This window comes from Helianthus annuus, chromosome 9, assembly GCF_002127325.2.
Source record: "Helianthus annuus cultivar XRQ/B chromosome 9, HanXRQr2.0-SUNRISE, whole genome shotgun sequence".
NCBI classification, from domain to species: Eukaryota; Viridiplantae; Streptophyta; class Magnoliopsida; order Asterales; family Asteraceae; genus Helianthus; species Helianthus annuus.
Window position 1 is genome coordinate 143,970,973 of NC_035441.2, and position 21,557 is coordinate 143,992,529.

Below are 21,557 nucleotides of genomic sequence, written 5' to 3' on the forward strand. Positions count from 1 at the left end.
TTTACAACTAAGGAATTCCGCCATATGTTCCCCAGCCTCATCATTAACCCCCACACCAAATATAGAGCACTTAGATAGGTTTACCTTCAATCCCGACAACAAGTAGAAACATCTCAAAATTCTACGAAGATTAATGGCATTTTCACACAACCAATCCCCGACAAACACAACATCATCGGCATAGATGAGGTGTGTCAAAGTTGGACCCGAATTTGTGCATTTTAAACCTTTAAAAATACCTTCCGTTGCTGCCGTCTTCATTATCCCTGATAGTGCTTCCATTGCAATCACAAACAAGAAAGGAGATAATGGATCTCCTTGCCGCAAACCCCGAGTGCATTTGAACTCCCAAGTTGGAGAGCCATTTACCAACACCGAGGCTTTTGCCGACACAAGTGTGGCCATAACCCAACCCCTCCACCGAGCCGGAAAATTCATTTGTTCCAGGACCGCATCTAGAAAATTCCAATTCAAGGAGTCATATGCTTTATTAATATCAATCTTGAAAATCATACCTTCTTTCTTTGCCTTCTTCATCCATGCAATAACTTCGTTCAAAATAAGAGGACCATCCGTAATATTTCTTCCCGCCAAGAACGCCGATTGTTCCTCCGAAATTAGTTTCCCGATAACTTTCCTAAGCCGAATAACCAAGACTTTTGAAATGGCTTTGTTCACCACCCCAATCAAACTGATGGGCCAAAAATTTGATGGAGATACTGGATCCTTCACTTTAGGAATTAGCGCAAGAAACGATGAAGAACAACATTTATTAATGGTGCCATGTTCGAAGAACTCCTGGAAGAGTCTAGTAAAATCGCCTTGAAAAAGATCCCAATTCCTTTTGATAAACTTAAAATTAAACCCGTCTGGACCCGGAGCCCGATCCCCGACACAACTCCAAATCACTTCCTTTATTTCCGCAACCGAGAATGGGACAGTAAGCGAGTCAGCTTCCGCCATCGAGAGGGCAACTAGATTTTGGCAATTAATCTTCAGCCTAGACGTCATCGGTTCCACAAACTGTTTCAAAAAGAATTCGAAAAAAATTTCCTTTATCTCTACCGGATTCGTGACCCATGTACTATTCACCATAAGGCCGTTTATACGATTATTACTAATGTTAGAGTTAATAACATTATGATAAAAGCCCGAGTTCTCATCACCTTCAAGCGTCCACCTAGCCCGGGACTTCTGGCGAGCATCTAACTGTTTTCTTCGGTCAACCTCCAAGACACTATTTATACACTCAACTCTTTCATTTAATTCACTGTCATTCAACCCCCGCTCCTCGGCTATTCCTTCCAGCGTGCGGATTCTATTTTTCTTTTCCTCATATAATCCATCCGTCCTCACCCTTTCTTTCTTCAGCCACACTTTAATGTTATTTTTCAGCCATCTTAATTTCACAAACAAATCCAAATCAGCAGGCCCATTGAAAACAAAAGAATGACAAAGATGTTTTATCAATTCCATGAAACCCGGTACTTCCAGCCAAGAGTTAAAACACCTAAACGGAATGTGACCGAAATCTGTAGGAGTAGTTGAAAGAAGAATTGGCCTGTGATCCGATGCTTCCCGGCTAAGGGCCATAACCGACGCCGTTGGCCACTTCTCCATGAACCCCAAGCAAACAAGAAAGCGATCCAACTTGCTTAATTTTTCGCCACTATCCGAAATATATGTGAACTTCCCACCCCCCCCCCCCATTTGTTACTCACACAAACCCGCCGACAAAATAAAATGGTTGAAAGCATCAGCATTTGCTGGGGAGAATTCTGAGTTCATACGTTTCGACGCGTCCCTTACCTCGTTGAAATCCCCCATGAAAACCCACAAACCTTGCACTGCATTTTTTATACCAACAAGATTGGACCATATATTTCTACGCACCGACGCCTCATTTGAAGCATAAACATTCACCAAATTAATTCGTTCACCAGTAAGGACCAATATACCTGATAATACTAAGAAAAATCGGTCTTTATTGACGTTTTCACAGCTGAACAGAGCAGGATTCCATAGACATGCCAGATCCCCCGACCGGCCATGAGCATCAACGACTTCTACATTGTAAGCCGACCGGCCCCACAAACCGTTAAAACCGAAATTTGTCATGGCCCCTAGCTTGGTTTCTTGAATTGCTAAGAAATGTACATCGTAAGTAGTTTTAATGCCCCGGACCCAATCGACCTTACGGGAATCCCGTACCCCCCTTAAATTAACAGATAAGAAATTCATTGAAAACATTTAACATCGCCTTCACCTTGGATAAGAACCGTAGTGGCATCTTCGAAACCATGTAGATCAATACCCAATTTTGAACCAATTGCAACCGTAGCTCGAACCTCTTCCCCTACATCTGGCTGATGACTGCCCGAATCACCCGGATCTGGAGCGAAAAACCCCTCCGATCTTAGATGCACATCCGGTTGAAGATAAGTTTCCCCTTCCTCGTGATTCGATTCCAAGCGAGAACGATCCTCATCCCCATACGGCACTCCATCTTTAGAATTTTCAGTGAAACCAGGTCTATTCAGGTCTAAGGACGTTACATCAGATCTATGGCCTTGCAAACAATTCCTAGTAGGTAGGCCTTGCATAGACCCTGAAGAAGGTGGGCTTCTAAAAGCTCTGGGCCTCTTGCCCAAACCATGTTGAGGGGTAGGTTCACCTACCGGATTATGGGCCACGTGATCGGTTTCTCTTTCCTCCAAAAATTGTGAGTCCCCACCAGCCTTTACAGCCGCCATATCCTCTGTCCCCACATCATCATTGTGTTTCCCATGAGAGAACTCTTCCCCATGCACACCATAATCGTTGCTCCCAGAGATCCGAACCGTCTCACTCCCCTCTGCCGACTTTTCATTCACTAACCTTCCACATTCCGGCGAATTCAACCTTTCGGGCGTCGGATTACCATCCGCTGGAAATTCAACCGGCCCTTCCGACGCTGGTTTGGTGCATTCATGGTGACGAATTTCACCTTCCTCCTCATCCTCAGACATAGGGCCATTACACTCCTTTTCATTTTCATAGGATCCATCAGCGGAGCTCTCATCAGAATTATAGCCTTCATTATCCATAAAACTCTCCCCATCTAATTCAGGTTTCCACACTACAAAATCCTCGGAGACCCAGATAATAAAACTCCTGCCTTGCCACCTTATGTAACACCCCAAAACCCGAATATTTATATTCGTTAAAATGCTGTGATATGGTACCTCAAGAAATAAACAACTAGGCTAATTAACCTACTTAGATGTATGGTTAAAACTATTAAAAGATGGAATGTAATAAAATGTTTAACAAAGCAAACAAGGGAACAAACTTGAGGGACCAAAGATGAACAAGGGGGAAAGTTATGTCTTAAGTAACAAACACACCCACACAAGCACACACACATTTCGTGTGTTCTAGAACGATCAGGGGGAACTCCCCATGAACCAAACCCTAGTTCTAACACAATCATCAAATTGAGGAGTCAAATGAAGCTCAAATTCACAACCAAACATGAATTAAGGATCACCTACTCAAGGGGATCATGAGGTATGTCTCAAAATTTAGATTTATGAAGTTGTATGAAGTGGGTTATGTCTTAATCCGTGAATTGGTACGAAATTGTTCATGTATAGGTGTTAAAATCACCATATAGAACATGAATTATGCATGATTTGACTTAATTTGATGTTTAAAGGTGAAACCCAATTGTTGGGGTGAAGATGATAGCATGGGTATCTCATCTAGGTCTAATTCTTGTTCAAAAATTTATGTATCATGTTATGTATGATGGATTCTTGTTAGAAGGATTGGAAGAAATGTGATAATTGTAGGTTTGATGGTTATGCATGTATGATTTGTGTGGACTAGAAGGAAGAAATTGATGAATTGTGTATGAGATTAGAATGATATGCATGAACTAGTTGTACACTATGCTTACAAGGTAGTACATATATCAAAAGCATGAAGAAACTATGAAGAACTTAAGATTAGACCACTTGTAAGTGATTAGAAAAATAGTCATGAAGTGGGTTTTGATGATATAATGAAAATGATAATATGTTCATATTATTGATGTTTGATTTTAAATACTACATGTTGATTAGTAGAAGGGTTTGATGCACTATGTATGAAATTAGAAGATTGTGCATGAATTAGTTGTGTGTTATGCTTAAAAGGTGGTACGCACACCAATCGTATGATAAAATGTATATAGTGTCGTCCGTATAGTCTATCATGATGCTACGGGTATAAAATGATAAGTCGAAAGTTAAATAAGATGAATTGTTGACTTTCTGGAAGTCAACTACGAACAAGAAGCATAATTTAACTTCTTGTTGTGAAGGTAAGATATTAGGAAGTCATACGTTACATGTTACCTCAATACACGTTATATGTAATGACATGATGAACTACATGAGGGCAAACGGATATGGATATGACTATATGGGTTATGCTTGTTAGAAACAACTAATGATATGATAGTCAACATGTACAAATGAATATGCTAATAAGAATGTGATTTCGATGACATGGAAGTATAGGAATCATGTCGAGACGGAATCAAGCACGGATGGATAACGGGTCAAGAAGTGGCGAGGAAACGAATATGAACACGGATGCATGAGGTAAATGATTTTTGTAATCACTTCTTATATTCGGTTAGGTGATATGGTGTTTTGATTAATTAAACATGATGGTTGAGGTCAAATGTGTGTCGTAGTCTTATGTTGTAAAGGATGGGATTAAGTTGACCAAAATGCCCTTGATGGGTATTTTGGGCAAACGATCTTAATAAGTGGTTTAGAAACAAGTTATACGATTAGTGTAATGTTTTGGGCAAGTATGGAAGTGGGAAGTATGGTTTTGTTAGTCTCAGATCAATTAATGCGCAAATACCTATAACGGGTCAAATAATTAGGAAATGGCAATAAGTCAATAGAGCGTAAGATAAGAATTTCCTTAATCCGGATGTGGGATTCTAAGTTCATATGGTAGAATATGAATTTACAAACATGTAGGAAGAAACGGGAGGTTAAACGGGTAAACGGTTCGAAAGTTACGCGCGTTTTAGTGCGTTCGGACAATGAAACGGATCTGCAGGAAAAATGCATTTTTGAGAGGCCGTCGCCGACGGGCAAGGTGGCCGTCGCCGACGGGTTAAGGAAAATCAGATTTTCTCCGACGGGTTATCTTCCTGTCTACGGGGTTTTGGCTACGGGAAAAACTACGGGCCGTCGCCGACGGGCCCTAGGGCCGTCGCCGACGACCTCCCCAAGTCCAAAAGACTGAAATTTGTTAGTTAACTTGATTTATGGATCGTAGGCTTCGGTTTATTATCCGTGGGCTGAGGCGGACTTTCCAAACATGATTTTGATTGATCCTTAGATGAATTTGGACTATAAATCAAAGTTTAAGTCTCATGAAATTAACGTAATAGTATGTAAGAGATATGCAAGATGTTGTACGTGTATGTAGATGCGTATTTAGGTATATATGAAGATATGCGTGATAGTATGTATATATGTGAAGGCGTAGGAACGTATGTATGTATGCAGATGTGTATTTATGTATGTATGTTAGTGTGTAGGTAGGTAGAACGTATGTATGCATTTAGATGAATATGAGCTCACGAGGGGATCCATACACGAAGGTATGCACGTATGTAGGTTTGTGTGAAGGCATGTAATAAGTGTGTATGTATGTATGCATGTAAGTATGTATGTAGGTATGTATGTATGTATGTACGTATGTATATATGTATGTATGAATGTATGTATGTATGTAGGGTGTGAGTATACACGGGTATTAACGATACTAACTAGGTTGCCTTTGAGAATGAAATGAAATGCAGGTACATTATTGTTGATTCATTGAAGTTTAATCATCGAGATGAAATACTCGAATTCAGAAAGATAACCAAGTGAGATGTATATGAGGATAGAACACGATGGGATCATATAATTAAGAATCTTAGATTATATATATAATGTCATCAAGTACTAACTATGTGAATGTATGTGGTGAATGCAGGATGTACGGAATCACGGATCATCATCATGAGGTGTAAGCGGTCGAAGATCGAGTCACAAGATAGATTGTACGTGAATGCTTGATCATGTAATTTAGTAAACATAAGTTATGTTTTCATTTCATAAATGAGGGCAAAGGATAAATTCATTGTAAAAGAGTCATTTTAAAATGGACTTTCAAATCATGTCAAGACGTCTGTAAAGAAAGAAATTTTATGGTACGTGTTTCCGCTGCGACTTTTGTCATGTACAATTTAGGGCGTAACACCTTAGGACCACCGATTCCTCGATATGTTTACCAGGAGGAGCCAGTACCAGAACCGTGCTCTCGGCATTATCGGAACCCAGCCAGGAGAACGCCGATTCCTGGACCACTCTCCCAAAAAGCCCTCCGATTTGATCGAATAAAACATTATCTCTAAGATGGACAGGGACACCGGTGATGCGTAATGTCACAATGCGGTCCATCGGGATATCTTCACCTTTCCACACTTTGAATTGACTGAAAACACTTGCCAAACAAACCGATTTATTGGCCATGACTTCATTCACAATCCGGGGATTACCAAGTGTAATTAAAACGTTAAAACCTCCAACATATGATAACCCATAGTCGGTTAAACCGCCATTGTTCAATATAGAGTTCAGACCTTTAAGAGTGTTTATGTCCTTTACAATACCATGAATAGAACGTCCCATGCAATGTAAAGGGTATTTGGAACCTTTGTTATCAACCAAGATGGTTTTTGCACCCGTACTCGGAACTTGGTTATCCTTATGAAATAAACTAGCAAACGACTGACCTTCCCGTATTTCGGCGTTCCAGAACGTGTTCTCCCTATTACATTGATAGGTCTGAGCAGGATCCTTCGGCCTCCATATTTTTTCGCCCACAAACTTTGACGTGTAAATGAACTTGTTGTGATTCTTATCATACTTTGCAAGAGACACCAAAACTTTTGCTTCAAGGATCTTAACCGTGTTCATACCTGCCAAGGTTACATCCAGATTTTCCACTTCCTTGTATCGGACAAAGCCAAAACTGTTGCCTCTCTTATCCTTTTTACGTGCTACATAAGCATCCGACACGAACCCGTATGGCTGAAAAGCTCTCCATAACACCATTTTTGTCGTTCGATCCGGTAGGTTCTGCACTATGAACGTCATCTCCACCCCGTTTCCGGGATTCCTTCTATATTTTTGATACTGAACATCCCTCCAAGGCCCACCACCATCATCTTCTTCACCTCCGCGAAAGGTACTGTGTTCCATTAACGTCTAGCAAAACGATACTCACCAAGCCCGAGAGACAACCCTATGAAAGGTTAACAGGATTCGAATCAGTCTAGCTAAACTATACTCGATAGCCGCGACCAATATCAGACCTACTAAGCAATCGAGGAGAAGTTCCGGCAAGATTGAGCGAAACCGAGAAAAGAAAAGTCTCTCACAGAACCGATACCAACCCCAATAGCGAATGGGAGTAAGGAAAGGGTTGCGTTAGAGAGAGAGGTCAAGTCGGAGAAGACGACCTCGCACGCTAAAACAAGCTTCCGTCTGCGTCGAGCCACCGGCGGTTGGAAGAGAAAGAGTCCGAGAGAGAAAAGTACTCTCAAGTATGATCTTTTAACTATTCTCACTTCTAAAAAGTCCTACATGAACTTTTTAAAGACATCGAGCCATGAAACTGAAATAAATAAATTATGTCATGTCTAATTGAGTGTGGAATTTCAAAACTATAAATTAGCAACAAATACATGCATTATGTGGTTGTAACTTTGGTATTGGGAGGTTTTCAAAAAATAATTGTATCCTTCACTTTTATCCTAAAGATTTTAATCTTTTGTATTTTTAGCCCTTTGACTTTTTAACTTTTACTAAAAGGTTTTTCATCTTTTTCAATTTAACCCCCAATACTTTTTGTTTTCATCTTTGGTCTCCCATACTTTTCATCTTTCACAAGCTTCTCGTTTTAAGTTTCGATATAAATTTTTCGAGTCAACACGCCACAACGTGCGTGTAGGATTCAACGTTTTTTCGTATGTTTTTTCCCGTTTGACAGACAATCGCAACACATCTATTTTTCTCCGTGCGTGTAGGATTCAACGTTTTTTCGTATGTTTTTTCCCGTTTGACAGACAATCGCAACACATCTATTTTTCTTCGTTTGACAAGTTTATTGCAACACGCGGGTCCTGGATCGATTTAGTTATTCTTCTCTACGTTTTACATTTATGTCTATCGTTTTCGTATTAACACGCTGCAACGGTCGTGCGTGGTTCAATGATTTTACGTCTGTTCTTTGTTCGGTATTATTTTTTTACTTTTTTATTTATTTTACTTTTATCTTTGGTCCCCCATACTTTTCATCTTTCACAAGCTTTTCGTTTTAAGTTTCGATATAAATTTTTCGTGTCAACACGCCACAACGTGCGTGTAGGATTCAACGTTTTTCCGTATGTTTTTTCCCGTTTGACAGACAATCGCAACACGTCTATTTTTCTTCGTTTGACAAGTTTATCGCGACACGCGAGTCCTAGATCGATTTCGTTATTCTTCTCTACGTTTTACATTTATGTCTATCGTTTTCGTATTAACACGCTGCAACGGTCGTGCGTGGTTCAATGATTTTACGTCTGTTCTTTGTTCGGTATTATTTTTTTACTTTTTTATTTATTTTACTTTTACGAGCTCTTGATGTTGGTCGCCGCTGGCACTGCTGTGGCATTAGTGCTACTTGGCATGATTTTTTACGAACGTATTTAACCTATTGAGTTTTTTACAATAATTTGTTTCGACTTTACAACTATATCTCCTTTACTAAAGAAAAACTAATTTTTTATATGCATATTTTTATTTACGTGTCGATATAAATTCGATTTGCTCTACATTTCGACGTGAACTTTTTACGGAAACGAGTCTGGTTAAATATAATACGTTTCTTTTAAAAAACAGATTTTACCTACATATTTTTATGTATGATTCGGTATAAATTCGAGTTGTTGTATGTTTCAACGTAAAATTTTTGGGAAACAAGTCAGGTCCAATATAATATGTTTTCGTGACTTTTATGACTTTTATGAATGTTTTGTAAATTTTGTTTCCATCCAAGTCGAGTCAAAATGCGGTTTCTTTTTTCCTTTTTTTAAAGTTCTAATTAATCTCTTTTAATTATACGTGTCAGCATTTCCGTTATAACTGTTACATTTTCTATGTATGACTCGAGCAACATATAATACCTTATAACTGTAGGGTATAAATTTGAGTTCTTTGTGTTTTGATCCAATCGGAATGATTATATAGGTTGCATTGAGTTCAATAAGCTACGTCGAAACACATGTTTTCATATGATTAACGCATCACATAACGTTTGAACTAATCCATTTGATGTTTGCGATGTACCCGCGCCGCAACGCGCGCGGAAGTTATTTCTAGTTGAAATGAAATAAAATCAGTGTCAATAATATTTATTTATATAAGACAATGCTAGAAAATTTTTAATGTGATGAATATTGGTAAGGATGTTGAAAGCATGCCTCGAAGTGCAAAAACGAAGATGAGTGCCAAAGTATAAATGACACGAGCAATTCATGAGACATTAAAGTCTCATTAAATACAAAAAATTTACGAGCTTGAAGTTTACACAAATGGTGTAAAAGTTATTTCAAAAATGTGTTAGAAGCTCTTTTGTAAAAGAAAATTAAAAAAAAATGAATTGACTATAATTTTTTTTTTGAACGGTTGATTTCATTAAACAACAACAGCTAGTAAGAAGCTAGACAATACAATACAAGAAACAAAATTTACAAGACATTAAAACTGCACCAATCCGACCATTCTAATAAATGCATTTTCGCTCTGTTTCTCACCCAAAGGAAGCTTGTGGATTTTATTTCAGCTAGGAGTCTAGAGATATCCACCCGATTAATTGACTATAATTAGATGGATTCTTTTGGGATGGATGCAATTAACTATTTCTATCATCAGTCTGGTTAATGCGTCATGATTAAAAAAATTGGGTTATTGGATTTTAATAATCCAAAGTTTCACCCGTTGGCCACTAATAATCGCAACTTCAAAAATTTCCTGTAACAATCCCAACTTGTATGATTTTGGCCCCCAATGATCCTTTGCTAACTGGGTTAGTTTTTGATGACGTGGACGCTGATGTGTAAAAAAATAAGCTGGTTCATTATGTGGATGATGATGTGGATATTGATATGAAAAAAATATATTTTTAATTATATATATACATACACAGACACTCGCCATCCTCACACCACCACTCCACTACCTCACTACCACCACAACCACCCAAGTCCCACCGCACAACCACTATCTTCAACCCCCTTCGACTACCCAGCTCCCACCGCACAACCACCATCTTCAATCCCCTCCGACCACCACCTACCATCCATTTCCACAATCCTTCAATCTCCAATGAAATCAGAACCTCTGCAACAACAACAATGAAATTAACCCTATTTCCGCTCTACCACATCGACATCCGCTCCACCATATTGACCTCTGCTTCAACAACAACAATGGAATTAACCCTATTCCCACGGTTATGGATCCTTCATCGGTGGCGGTTAGGTCAAGTTTGAGAACCGCCGATAGGGGGGTGGTTGTCGGTCAGGTGACGAAGGTGGGGATGAATTGAGATGGCGATGGTAGGTGGTGGCGGAAATGGCAGTGGTGGTGGGTGGAGATGATGGCGGTGTTGGTGGAGATGGCAGTGGTGGTGGAGGAAGTGGAGGTGGTGATTGTGGTGGGTGGAGGTGGAGGTGGTGGGTGATGGTGGTAGATGATGGCGGTGGCTGGAGGAGATGGTGGTGGCAGTGGAGGAGGAGGAAATGGAGGTGGTGATGGTGCCACATAAACAGCCAAGTCAACAAATAACAAAGTTGTATCCACGTCATCAGCCACGTCAGCAAAAAACTAACTGGGTTATAACCTAGTTAGCAAAGGATCATTGGGGGCCAAAATCTTACAAGTTGGAATTGTTACAGGGGACTTTTGAAGCTGGGATTATTAGTGGTCAAAGGGTGAAACTTTGGATTATTAAAATCCAATAACCCAAAAAAATTCTATCCAATTACAGTAAGATATTGCTATGTGGGTTAACCGATATATATGATATAGCCATGTTTTTAAATGGTTATTCAAAGTAATATATAAAATGATTTTATTTGCCCTTTATTATGGTAGAACAATCAAGATTGGAATATGATGTAAACTAGTGTTTTTCAATGACGCGCATTGCGTGAAAGGCATTGGTGTTTTCGACCGACATCATCCTGCAACTCTTCTTTTAACTGTTTCACTTCTTGCAAAGACTGAACGTAGACCCTAACTCTTGTTTCACCACTTAATCACTGTAAAAATTACAGGATTCATGTTTGGGGCATGGGTTGACACGTGGACTTCGAGCCTCCCCGCTGGTGAGTGACGTGTTGGGTCGGTTAATAAAAAAAAGCCTAAAGCGTTAGGTAGATTTCGAACAGGGCGAGCTTGTCAAACGGCTTCCGCTCCTTGCCCCGGAACTCGATGTTGGCCACCGCCACCCGGTTTTCGTGACTTATATCACCACCCGGGCTGCTATCGTAGTAGGCTTTAAAACGGTAGAGCTTCGGTCGTAGCTCGCGCCACTTGTGTTGGCACGAGTTTAAATTGTGCCGGTCGTTCCCCACGTTGTGCCGGTAGCTAGCGAAAGCTTCTGGCCAGCAACGGGTCTCACCGGGTTGGCAGCCCTTCATCGCGTTGTGCCGGTATCAAGTGTGGGTAGCGGGTTCGGGTAGGTGGAGTGAAGGGTTGGGGTAGCGATGTGGACAGGCGGTGGGATTGGGGGGTTTTATAATGACTTGCAAAACGGTTATTTTTTAAAATTTAAACCTAGCCGCTAAGGCCTAGCCAACCCAGCCAATGAGAGCCGGCCACGGAGGACTGCTAGGCATGCCCAACGCCCGGGCTGAAACTCCCGCTCAAGGGGCCACGCCGAAACCCAAACCCACCCGGGGTGGTGACTTGGGCATTTGTACCCAAACCACGCCCCAACCCTCGCCCATACCTCATAGTCTAATAAATGAATATAAGGTATTGCTCAATATAAAAAAATCAAATAATAAATAATAAATAAAGAATTAATATATATAAAATGATAAGTGAATGATACTGTTCATTCACTTTTCATTTTATCATATATTAATATTAATAATTTGTACATGATCAGAATTTTATACAACTTGAACTCCTAAGGAGATTCATAAGAAAATTGAATGCTTAAGCAATGAATTCATTCAATATATACAATTTGGGTATGTTCTTAGGAACAGTTCCCGTTTTCCGGTTTTCATGACCTACACTTGCCAGTCATAGTTCTTGGCTCATAGCGGCTAGAGAGAGAGAAAGAGCAGAAAGTTCCCGTCGCCGACGTTATGTTGGTCCGTAGGCTAGAGAGCCACCGTCACCGGCGGTGTTTGTCAGTCCAAGGGTTCCTATGGCGTTCTCTAGTGGCATAGCAACTGGATTTTAGGGCACCGTTCGTCGGAGCTCAAGATCATCGCATGCCTTCTGGATTTTGGGGGTTTTCACTGTGGCCAGAATGGTTGGTTGTTGCCGGCGTCGTTCAAGGGCACTTATGGTAGCGACTATTATTTCCTCTCTCTGATCACCTTCTTTGTTTTCTATTGTTGACCGTGGCTATTTTTGGCTTTTCGTTGTTAGGTGTCGATGATGGCTAGGGTTTCCTATGCTGAGACTCTAACCGACTTTAATGGGTGGTGATTGCTTTTATCTATGATTATCAATGACTATGGGTGTCTTCATCTGAGATGTTCTTGATTTGAATTTTGAAACCGTGAGTTCGCTTATGTGTTTACTTTGTTGGCTAGGATTTCTGAAGACCACGTATATTGTATATATATAAATTTGTGACTTGTAGAGTTCCTTTGATAATATAGGAGCTACATCATTTGGTCTATGATTCTGTTTTTGGCATTGATTTTATGCAACCATTGTTTGGCGTTTTGGTTATTGAGTTAGGCAATGATGATTGCGCGGGTGTAAACCGAGATGAGGATTTAACCATGGCGTGGCGTGGCATGTTTGAGAGATGGTAGATATTCATTTGTAACCTCCAATGCAGCCACAATTATCTCCTTCGTTTACACCCTCTGAGTCTATCCATTGGGCTGTATTGATGGTTGTACCCATTGCTTAAAGTTTTGTTTATGGTAAAGTTTTGATGCTTGTACTCATATTTGTGAACCGTGGGTATGTGATATCAGTATTGTATCTACTTCTGGGCTATGATGATGCGTTTTTGTTTGAAGAAACTAAGATTTTAGTGTTTATTGGCGTGGCATATGAGGTCTTTAACCTCTTAGTGTGCAGCCAACACGCGTAAATTCTGTTTCTTCAACATGTCTGAGCCTATATAACTATACTACTGCTGGTGTGCAACATGTGAAGGACCACTTGACTCTTTAATTGAAGAGAGCTTATGTTCTTCTGGTAATGATGGTGTTGAGTGGTTATGGACTAAGCACGGCGTCAGAGAGGGTTTTCGGCCGAGTTGAACTTCCGGCGACCAAACCTAGGGTTCCGGCAAAGTTCCGATGAACCTCCACCAACCGGCGAACTTCCACTTCTTCGCGAACGGATGCATCTGTATAGTCCTATCTTATATTTTTTTATTGCTTTGCTTCATTAAGCTTCTTCAAGTTCCGTTTTGTATTTCTCAGTTTCATTTTTAATTTCAGTGATGTTATTTATGAGTTTGTGCCTATTTTTGAATTAGGGTTTATTGCCTATTATAGTCTACATTACTATCATGATGGATTCAATGTTCTTTACATTATGATGAATCAAGTAACAAGCTTTGAATTTAGTGTGTTTGCATTATGATCCACTGATGTTTTCATATATTGTTGGAATTGTATTTTGCACTCTAGGCAGTGTTTCATACATTTACATAGTGTCATTCTGCAGATTGGCTACTGAATGATTGGCTCATTCGTGTATATTTAGGGTGATTTGGGCTACCGAGCGCTTTCTACGGTCGTGGGCGGTGGGGTGACCTTTGGCCATTGGGTTAACCAGGTAGCCAGGAATTTATTCGTTAACATGGAATGCTTTTATGTATTCATAAATTGCTAAAAGTATGTTCGTTCTTAAAGTTAATAATGTTGTTGATACTTGAATTGCTTTTTAATGAAATCTGCATGTATCTACACTTTGATTTCCACATTACACCATTACTATACCCTTTGTAATTCTAATTGTCTTTTTCACAACTACAATTACATGCAGATGTATATGAAGGGGTATGTCTTGATGGTTTATAGTGATTACTTGAAGAAAATGGTCGAGTAACACTCTGCCTTTACAGTCTGTTGTGTTTCATCGGAGCAACAAATCGTACTACCCGCCGCAACGCGGCGGGGTGCTATTTCTAGTTTAGTATAAATGAGATGTTGGAAAGACTATATTTTACATTGGTTAACAAAAAGCACATCCTAAGGATAAATCCTTATGCCCCTACCAACACATGTATATAAAAGGTGTTAGAAAATATTTTAAAAGAATCTAGGCATTCACCGAGAACTCAAAAGGTTGTGAGGGCACTTGATGTTGAAAAGGCCTTTTTCGAGCATTGAAGAATGAAGAGGAAATTCTTGGTCCAAATGTGTAACGTTTAAGTGTCATTACATCAACTATAATTCTCTCATGTCATCATAAGATCTATGATGAAATAGTGATATAAAATATAGCGAACACTTTGATTTCATCAAAGCATGAAGGATATGGGTATCCAAAACAAGTTTAGTTGGTTTTCTATATGCATGATATATGTCTGGTATCTTATATTGGCTAGTCTCATACAATATATGTATTTACAAATGACATTATTGTTCAATAAGATTGTTCATGTTGGTATCTGATGGGTTTATGTCTCGATGGCCCCATGCGGTTGTTAAAGCCCTTAACCGTGAGCTATCGGACCATAGTCCACTTGTGTTGTCATGTTCTCATGTGAACTTTGGCCCAATCTCGTTTAAACTTTTCAACCAATGGATGGATATGGAGGGTTTTGCAACCGCGGTACATGATGCATTAGGTGACACGGGTTATGCCTTAGATGGGGATAAGGCTATCATGGAAATTTTAAAAAACATCAAAGGCTAAATTAAAATTTGGAGGGAGAATGGTAAACACCGGGGGAGGAATCTAAACTGATGGCGACTCTGTCAAAATGGTATGAAAAACTATGACACAAACAACTAACAATACAGAACAACAAAGAAGCGACAAAAACCGGTGACGAAAACTTTATTATTTGCCCAAACCGAAAAAACACCCAACCTCCCAAGACCTTACAAACTGTAAGATCCAAAATAGAAACAGTACAAGAAATAATAAATAATCAACTGATGATTATCAGTTGATTAACAAGAACAACACAACCAAAAACAGAGATCCATGGGATCTATAGTAACCACAGATCCACACGAAGGATCAACAACTGAAATAAGATCCACACTGGATCATCAACATCATCAGCGACTTGTAACAGCTACTTGAACAACTTGTAACAGACTGAAGAAGGATAGGTAGGTGGGATAAGAGAGAAACAGGCGTGTTAGAATCATCCAGATGCACTTAACTTTTCCCTTTTTATAACAGCAACAGCCCATGTTTCACTTTGCCCCCTAATCTTCCAAAACTGCAAACTTAACACACAAATAAGCCCAAGGCCCATACAACTTACCAGCCCATACAACTTATAGAACAGATTAACTTTTATACAAACAACCCACTGAACATGTAACGTATTTTATTTGATGTATGAATTAAGATAAAAGAATGTTACATTTTAACATCCCCCCATAATTCATACAGCAAATACGTTAACCATTCCCAACTTTTTACATAAATCCTGATGTTGAAACCCATTCAACCCTTTCGTGAATAGGTATGCCAACTGATCATCAGAAGCAACTTTCTCAAAAAGAACAATACCATTTGCAATCTTTTCTCTCAGAAAATGCAAATCAATCTCAAAATGTTTTAGTCTGTTCATGAAATACCGGATTAAACGATATAGAAATGACAGACTAACGATCACAGAATAACTTAACCTTCAGCAATTTACTAGATTTTAAGCAAACTGCATTTAATACCAAGTATTTACCAAAAACTATACTATACAATACAAATTATAACCCTAACTAATTGCAATAGAGTCATATACACAACAACATGAGGACAAATAAAAAGTAGGATTTTTTAACCAAAAATCCTAACTCTGACAAGCTACAAGACAAGACATGAGATTCCTTGAAGTAAAACAGAAATACCAACAAATCAAAGAACTCTCTATATCAAAGAACACCAGACAACAATAATAGCCTTTACAGATTCTGGGAAAATACACAATCAGAAACACATCTCTTACACAAAGATAGAAACACCAGGCTAACGCAACAACATACAAGAGACAAGCTCGAAAAACAGCTCACGTTGGACCTATTCAAAACATGAGATATGATAATCATATAATATGATATACAGATCATACCCAGAAAACAATGTTAACAGTATTGAAGTCAAGAAGATATCACATAATGCAGGACAATTCTGTAAAGAAAAATCATAAGATTCGATAACCATTTACCATGCTTATAAACTGATCACATAAAGACTTAGATAAGTCAAGAAGCAACCCTGGCAAACAAAGAGTTATAAACTAAAAATTAGCACAATACCGAATAACCTTCACAACTCACAACTAAGTCTAAAACGAACAAGAATGTCATGAATCTTCAACCACACAAAAAAACTGTCATAACAAGAATTCACATATGACAAGATTTATAAATTCTTATTGAACAATAGACTTCGACTCTACATTCAAAAGAATCAAATACTTAAACGACACATAAAGTCACATGTCTAAAAACTTTCAGACCCACATCACATCTGAACCAAAAAAAGTTGGTCAAGAACTCACAAAGACTCATTTGTTTTTACCAAAAAAAAACCTTTACAATTACACAAGACATGAACCACAAAATTGAATCACACAATTCATACATATACAAACCAAGTGAGACAACAGACAATTAGAAAACATATTCTAATTAGAACAATGAACCACACAGTCCATTAACAATACCACAGTTATACCATTTAAACTAAAAATCACACGATTTTTAAGAATACGATACCAAGACCGAAAAAACAATACTTGTGAAGATCTTAAGAAACTAATTTGACTTGACCAAAAACTTTTACAACTTTACAAGAAACATAAACTTGTAAAGAACATAAAGACTAATTTGAATCAAGCAAATAAAATTTTACAACTTCACAACAAACTGAATCACACGATTCAAAGAAAAACTCTGATAACAACGCAGACATCAGATTAAACAATACAACCAAACAAGTTCCGACAGAACACAAAATCACACGATTTGCAAACGGAACACACATCTCATACATGAGAGCAAATAGAAGGCTGTACAAACATTCTAGAACAAACTTGACAATACTATTGATCCAGACAACAAGATTCATAATAACACTGATAAAAGAGAAGTACACACTTCTATATCAGACAACAATTCCAACCTAACAAAAATGAAACACAAAATCACTTGACTTTATATCTCATACAAGGCAAAGAATAACAAGACATACACAAGACAATAAGACACAGCCAAACAAAATCACAAAATAACATATTTTGCAACCAAAAAAACACCTCACAAGAGATAACATACAAGGCTGTCACATATACAAACAATCTTGATAATACCATTGGTTAAACATAAACTACACATCTCAACTAACCATACAACCAATATCAAAGACAGGCAGATACAAAGACTGCAAACAAGAGACATTTAAACAACATTCAAGACAAAAAGAATCTACATAAGATCTCATAACTAGACTGACACAAACATCAAGAACAATCTTTGCACAACAACTGATTAGAGAACACGCAAACCACATGGCTTGACTAATCATACAACAAAAAACAATAAGACATATGAACAACGCCCAGAAGACACTTCGACAGTCCAAAACAGAATCGAATCACATGATCCAAGACATATAGACATTAGGTTCAATAAACCAAGAAAACTTGTACAAATTTATTGAACATTTCAAAAAATTTGAAGCATGAACCACACCTAACATATAACATTTCTCATACTAACAAGAAAACATTATTTGAGTTTAAGAACCTTGATAACAAGACAGACTGAGAACAACATGAACTCAAATGAACAAGATGCTACACTCCCATTCCACAATTTTAATAGACATATAAGAATGATTTAAAAAACCCGTTTACTGTAAACCACATAACATTGAGAAAAAGTACATACAACTCATATAACAAACAAACATTTTGACTGTTCTCAACAAAAGACTTTGAACAGACAGTCAATAAGAATTTTTCACATAACAAATAACAATCTGCACAAACAACAATAAAAAACTAGAATACCATAACATAGAGTTTGTGACCATATGATCTCTACTCTTTTATGAACTTTTTTTAAAAAACAATTTAGCATTTTTAAACCAAGACAAAAAACATATAAACAACACTATATAACCAGGAGAACACAAGTTATCAGACGGATAACTAATTACAGAAGCAACAGAAAATAAGAGCAAACAACCCTAAGGCGAAGCTGAGTCAGGGACAAGATTCCAGGTTCATCACTCTATGGTGCCTGGACATGTCTTTACTCAGGAGCCACAATCAAACAAATGACAATAACAACCGCAACAAGAAGAAACAGACAAAAACAAGTAATCACAGAGTAGACAAGAATTAACTATAACAATCAAAGGTGCCGGTCCTCACTACCCCGACTTCAACTAATCAATAACAAAGGAACAAAAAATAAAAGTAGAATGGATGGATCTTACAAAGGGTGCAATATGCTTCAAAAGAAGATCAGAACTGTAGTTTTCGAGAACTACAAGAACTGATCAAGCCAAAAACAAACAACACCTTGTTAGTTTGCCCTGAACCTTCTAGGGTTCAGAGACCAACACAGGTCTTCAGAAACAGCAGATAATAGGTCTCCTCCTTGACCTCCAACAAACCCTAATTAGGATTTGTGTAACACCAAGAAACAAGAGCAGATAATAGATCTCACAAGATATGTACCTGCACACACTCCAAGAAAGAGATCAAAACAGACCAGACAAAAAAAACAAGAGACAAATACAGAACACAACGGAAACCCCAGACAATCAGACACATGAGCTAATAAAAAAACAAATTAGGACTCCTAATAACAACACACAGCTCACACATAGAACATTACTAGAATGATCTACTCTCATAAAACTCTCAATCTAACAGCAAAACGGAACACTACATGTTCAAACCCTAGAGACGATATGAGAAAAAAACTGTAAACAAAATGAGAGAAACCCTAAAAGTAGGTACATGACTTTTCTGATTTGTTTTCTTGACAACTGAACAGTTGCACCTTTATAGCACCAATATACCACGAGACATCATCTTGTCCTAAGCCCATTAGCCACCATTTGCTTTCTTCTCAGCCCATAATACTGCTTCAAATTTTTGACTTTCTCAGTTAGGGCTTCCTTTTCATATCAAGGTATGTGACCTTCCCTTCACTTAGGGTTCTGATGTCTTCAAGAAAGCCCAACATAACAGAACCAAAACAGGAAAAATTCGCCAAGAATCATTGTTAGGGTTTTGATTGCAACCCTAAATCTCGTCTATAGATTCTTTCAATTTCATCAAGAAATAGAGCAAGAACAGACTTCAACATACCAGATCTTAGGCTTCACACTTTTCCATTCAAAAAACCATTCACATGTCGACAAATACAACACCAGACCAACAGATCTGAATCAAGCACTTGTCCCCAGATCTTGAGCGTTTCATGCCTAACACCAGCATCACTAGCCCCGACCTCATCACCCCCAATGACGCCACACCTACACCACTCTTAGTAGTCACTCTTAGTAGTCCCATATGCAACCCCCATACAGGAGAAGACAAGGGCGGCAGCAGCGCCGAGGAAACCGAAAAAAAGGGAGCGGTTTCATCACCGCTGAATCCTGAACTTGAAGACATTGTTGCGATCGAGGAAAGTGAAAATGACAGATGTGCTTTGTTTGTGTTAAGATCGGTGTGTTGTTGAACACCTGTTTTGGAACCGACAAACCCTAGGTTAGGGTTTCGAATCCAAACCTTCAAAGAACAGCAATAACCATGGGTTTAGATCTAAGATTCTGACTACAATCAGAAGTATGGACTTGAATAAGCACCAAAAACTAGACCAGCGGAAGATGAAGAATCAAGAGCCTAAGCTCTGATACCATGTCAAAATGGTATGAAAAACTATGACACAAACAACTAACAATACAGAACAACAAAGAAGCGACAAAAACCGGTGACGAAAACTTTATTATTTGCCCAAACCGAAAAAACACCCAACCTCCCAAGACCTTACAAACTGTAAGATCCAAAATAGAAACAGTACAAGAAATAATAAATAATCAACTGATGATTATCAGTTGATTAACAAGAACAACACAACCAAAAACAGAGATCCATGGGATCTATAGTAACCACAGATCCACACGAAGGATCAACAACTGAAATAAGATCCACACTGGATCATCAACATCATCAGCGACTTGTAACAGCTACTTGAACAACTTGTAACAGACTGAAGAAGGATAGGTAGGTGGGATAAGAGAGAAACAGGCGTGTTAGAATCATCCAGATGCACTTAACTTTTCCCTTTTTATAACAGCAACAGCCCATGTTTCACTTTGCCCCCTAATCTTCCAAAACTGCAAACTTAACACACAAATAAGCCCAAGGCCCATACAACTTACCAGCCCATACAACTTATAGAACAGATTAACTTTTATACAAACAACCCACTGAACATGTAACGTATTTTATTTGATGTATGAATTAAGATAAAAGAATGTTACATTTTAACAGACTCAATCGTTGGCGGAGATCAATAACGCTGCAGCACATAGACCTTCAAATCATTCTGAAAAACAAAACAGGATCAGCTGGAAGGTGATGTTAAGGAGGATGGAAAAAAAATAATGCTTGGAGCTGAAACAAAAGGCGAAAATTAATTGGATTATGTATGGGGATGATAACTCTTCTTTCTTTCACAGGTACATTAATATGGAAAAGGCAAGCAAATGGATAAGGACCATAACCATTGATGGTAATCTTATATCGGATTCGAAGATCATGAAGAAGGAAATTAGACGTGTCCTTAAAGCTAAATTTGATGAGCCTATGAAATAGAGACTCAAGCTCTTGGTTAATGATTTTCTGAAAATCCTAACGCAAGCTAGAGTTTTAATGGCCCATTTTTCAGAAAAAGAGATCAAGAAGGCTATTTGGGAGTGCGGGAGCAACAAGGCTCTGGGCACGGATGGCTTTACTTTCAAGTTTGTGAAACGATTTTGGGAGGAGCT

At 38.5% G+C, this 21,557-nt stretch overlaps 2 long non-coding RNA genes across 2 annotated transcripts; one reads left to right on the forward strand and one right to left on the reverse strand.

Moving 5' to 3' along the window:
- Positions 1-12,311: 12,311 nt before the first annotated feature.
- Positions 12,312-13,810, forward strand: LOC110878358. The gene is made up of 2 exons (XR_002557861.2): positions 12,312-12,675; positions 12,759-13,810. It is a non-coding gene; the product is annotated as an uncharacterized LOC110878358 (long non-coding RNA).
- Positions 13,811-15,339: 1,529 nt separating this feature from the next.
- LOC110878360 lies at positions 15,340-21,074 on the reverse strand. The gene is made up of 2 exons (XR_002557864.2): positions 18,990-21,074; positions 15,340-15,759 (listed from the first exon to the last, which is right to left on the reverse strand). It is a non-coding gene; the product is annotated as an uncharacterized LOC110878360 (long non-coding RNA).
- Between the last annotated feature and the right edge of the window lie 483 nt (positions 21,075-21,557).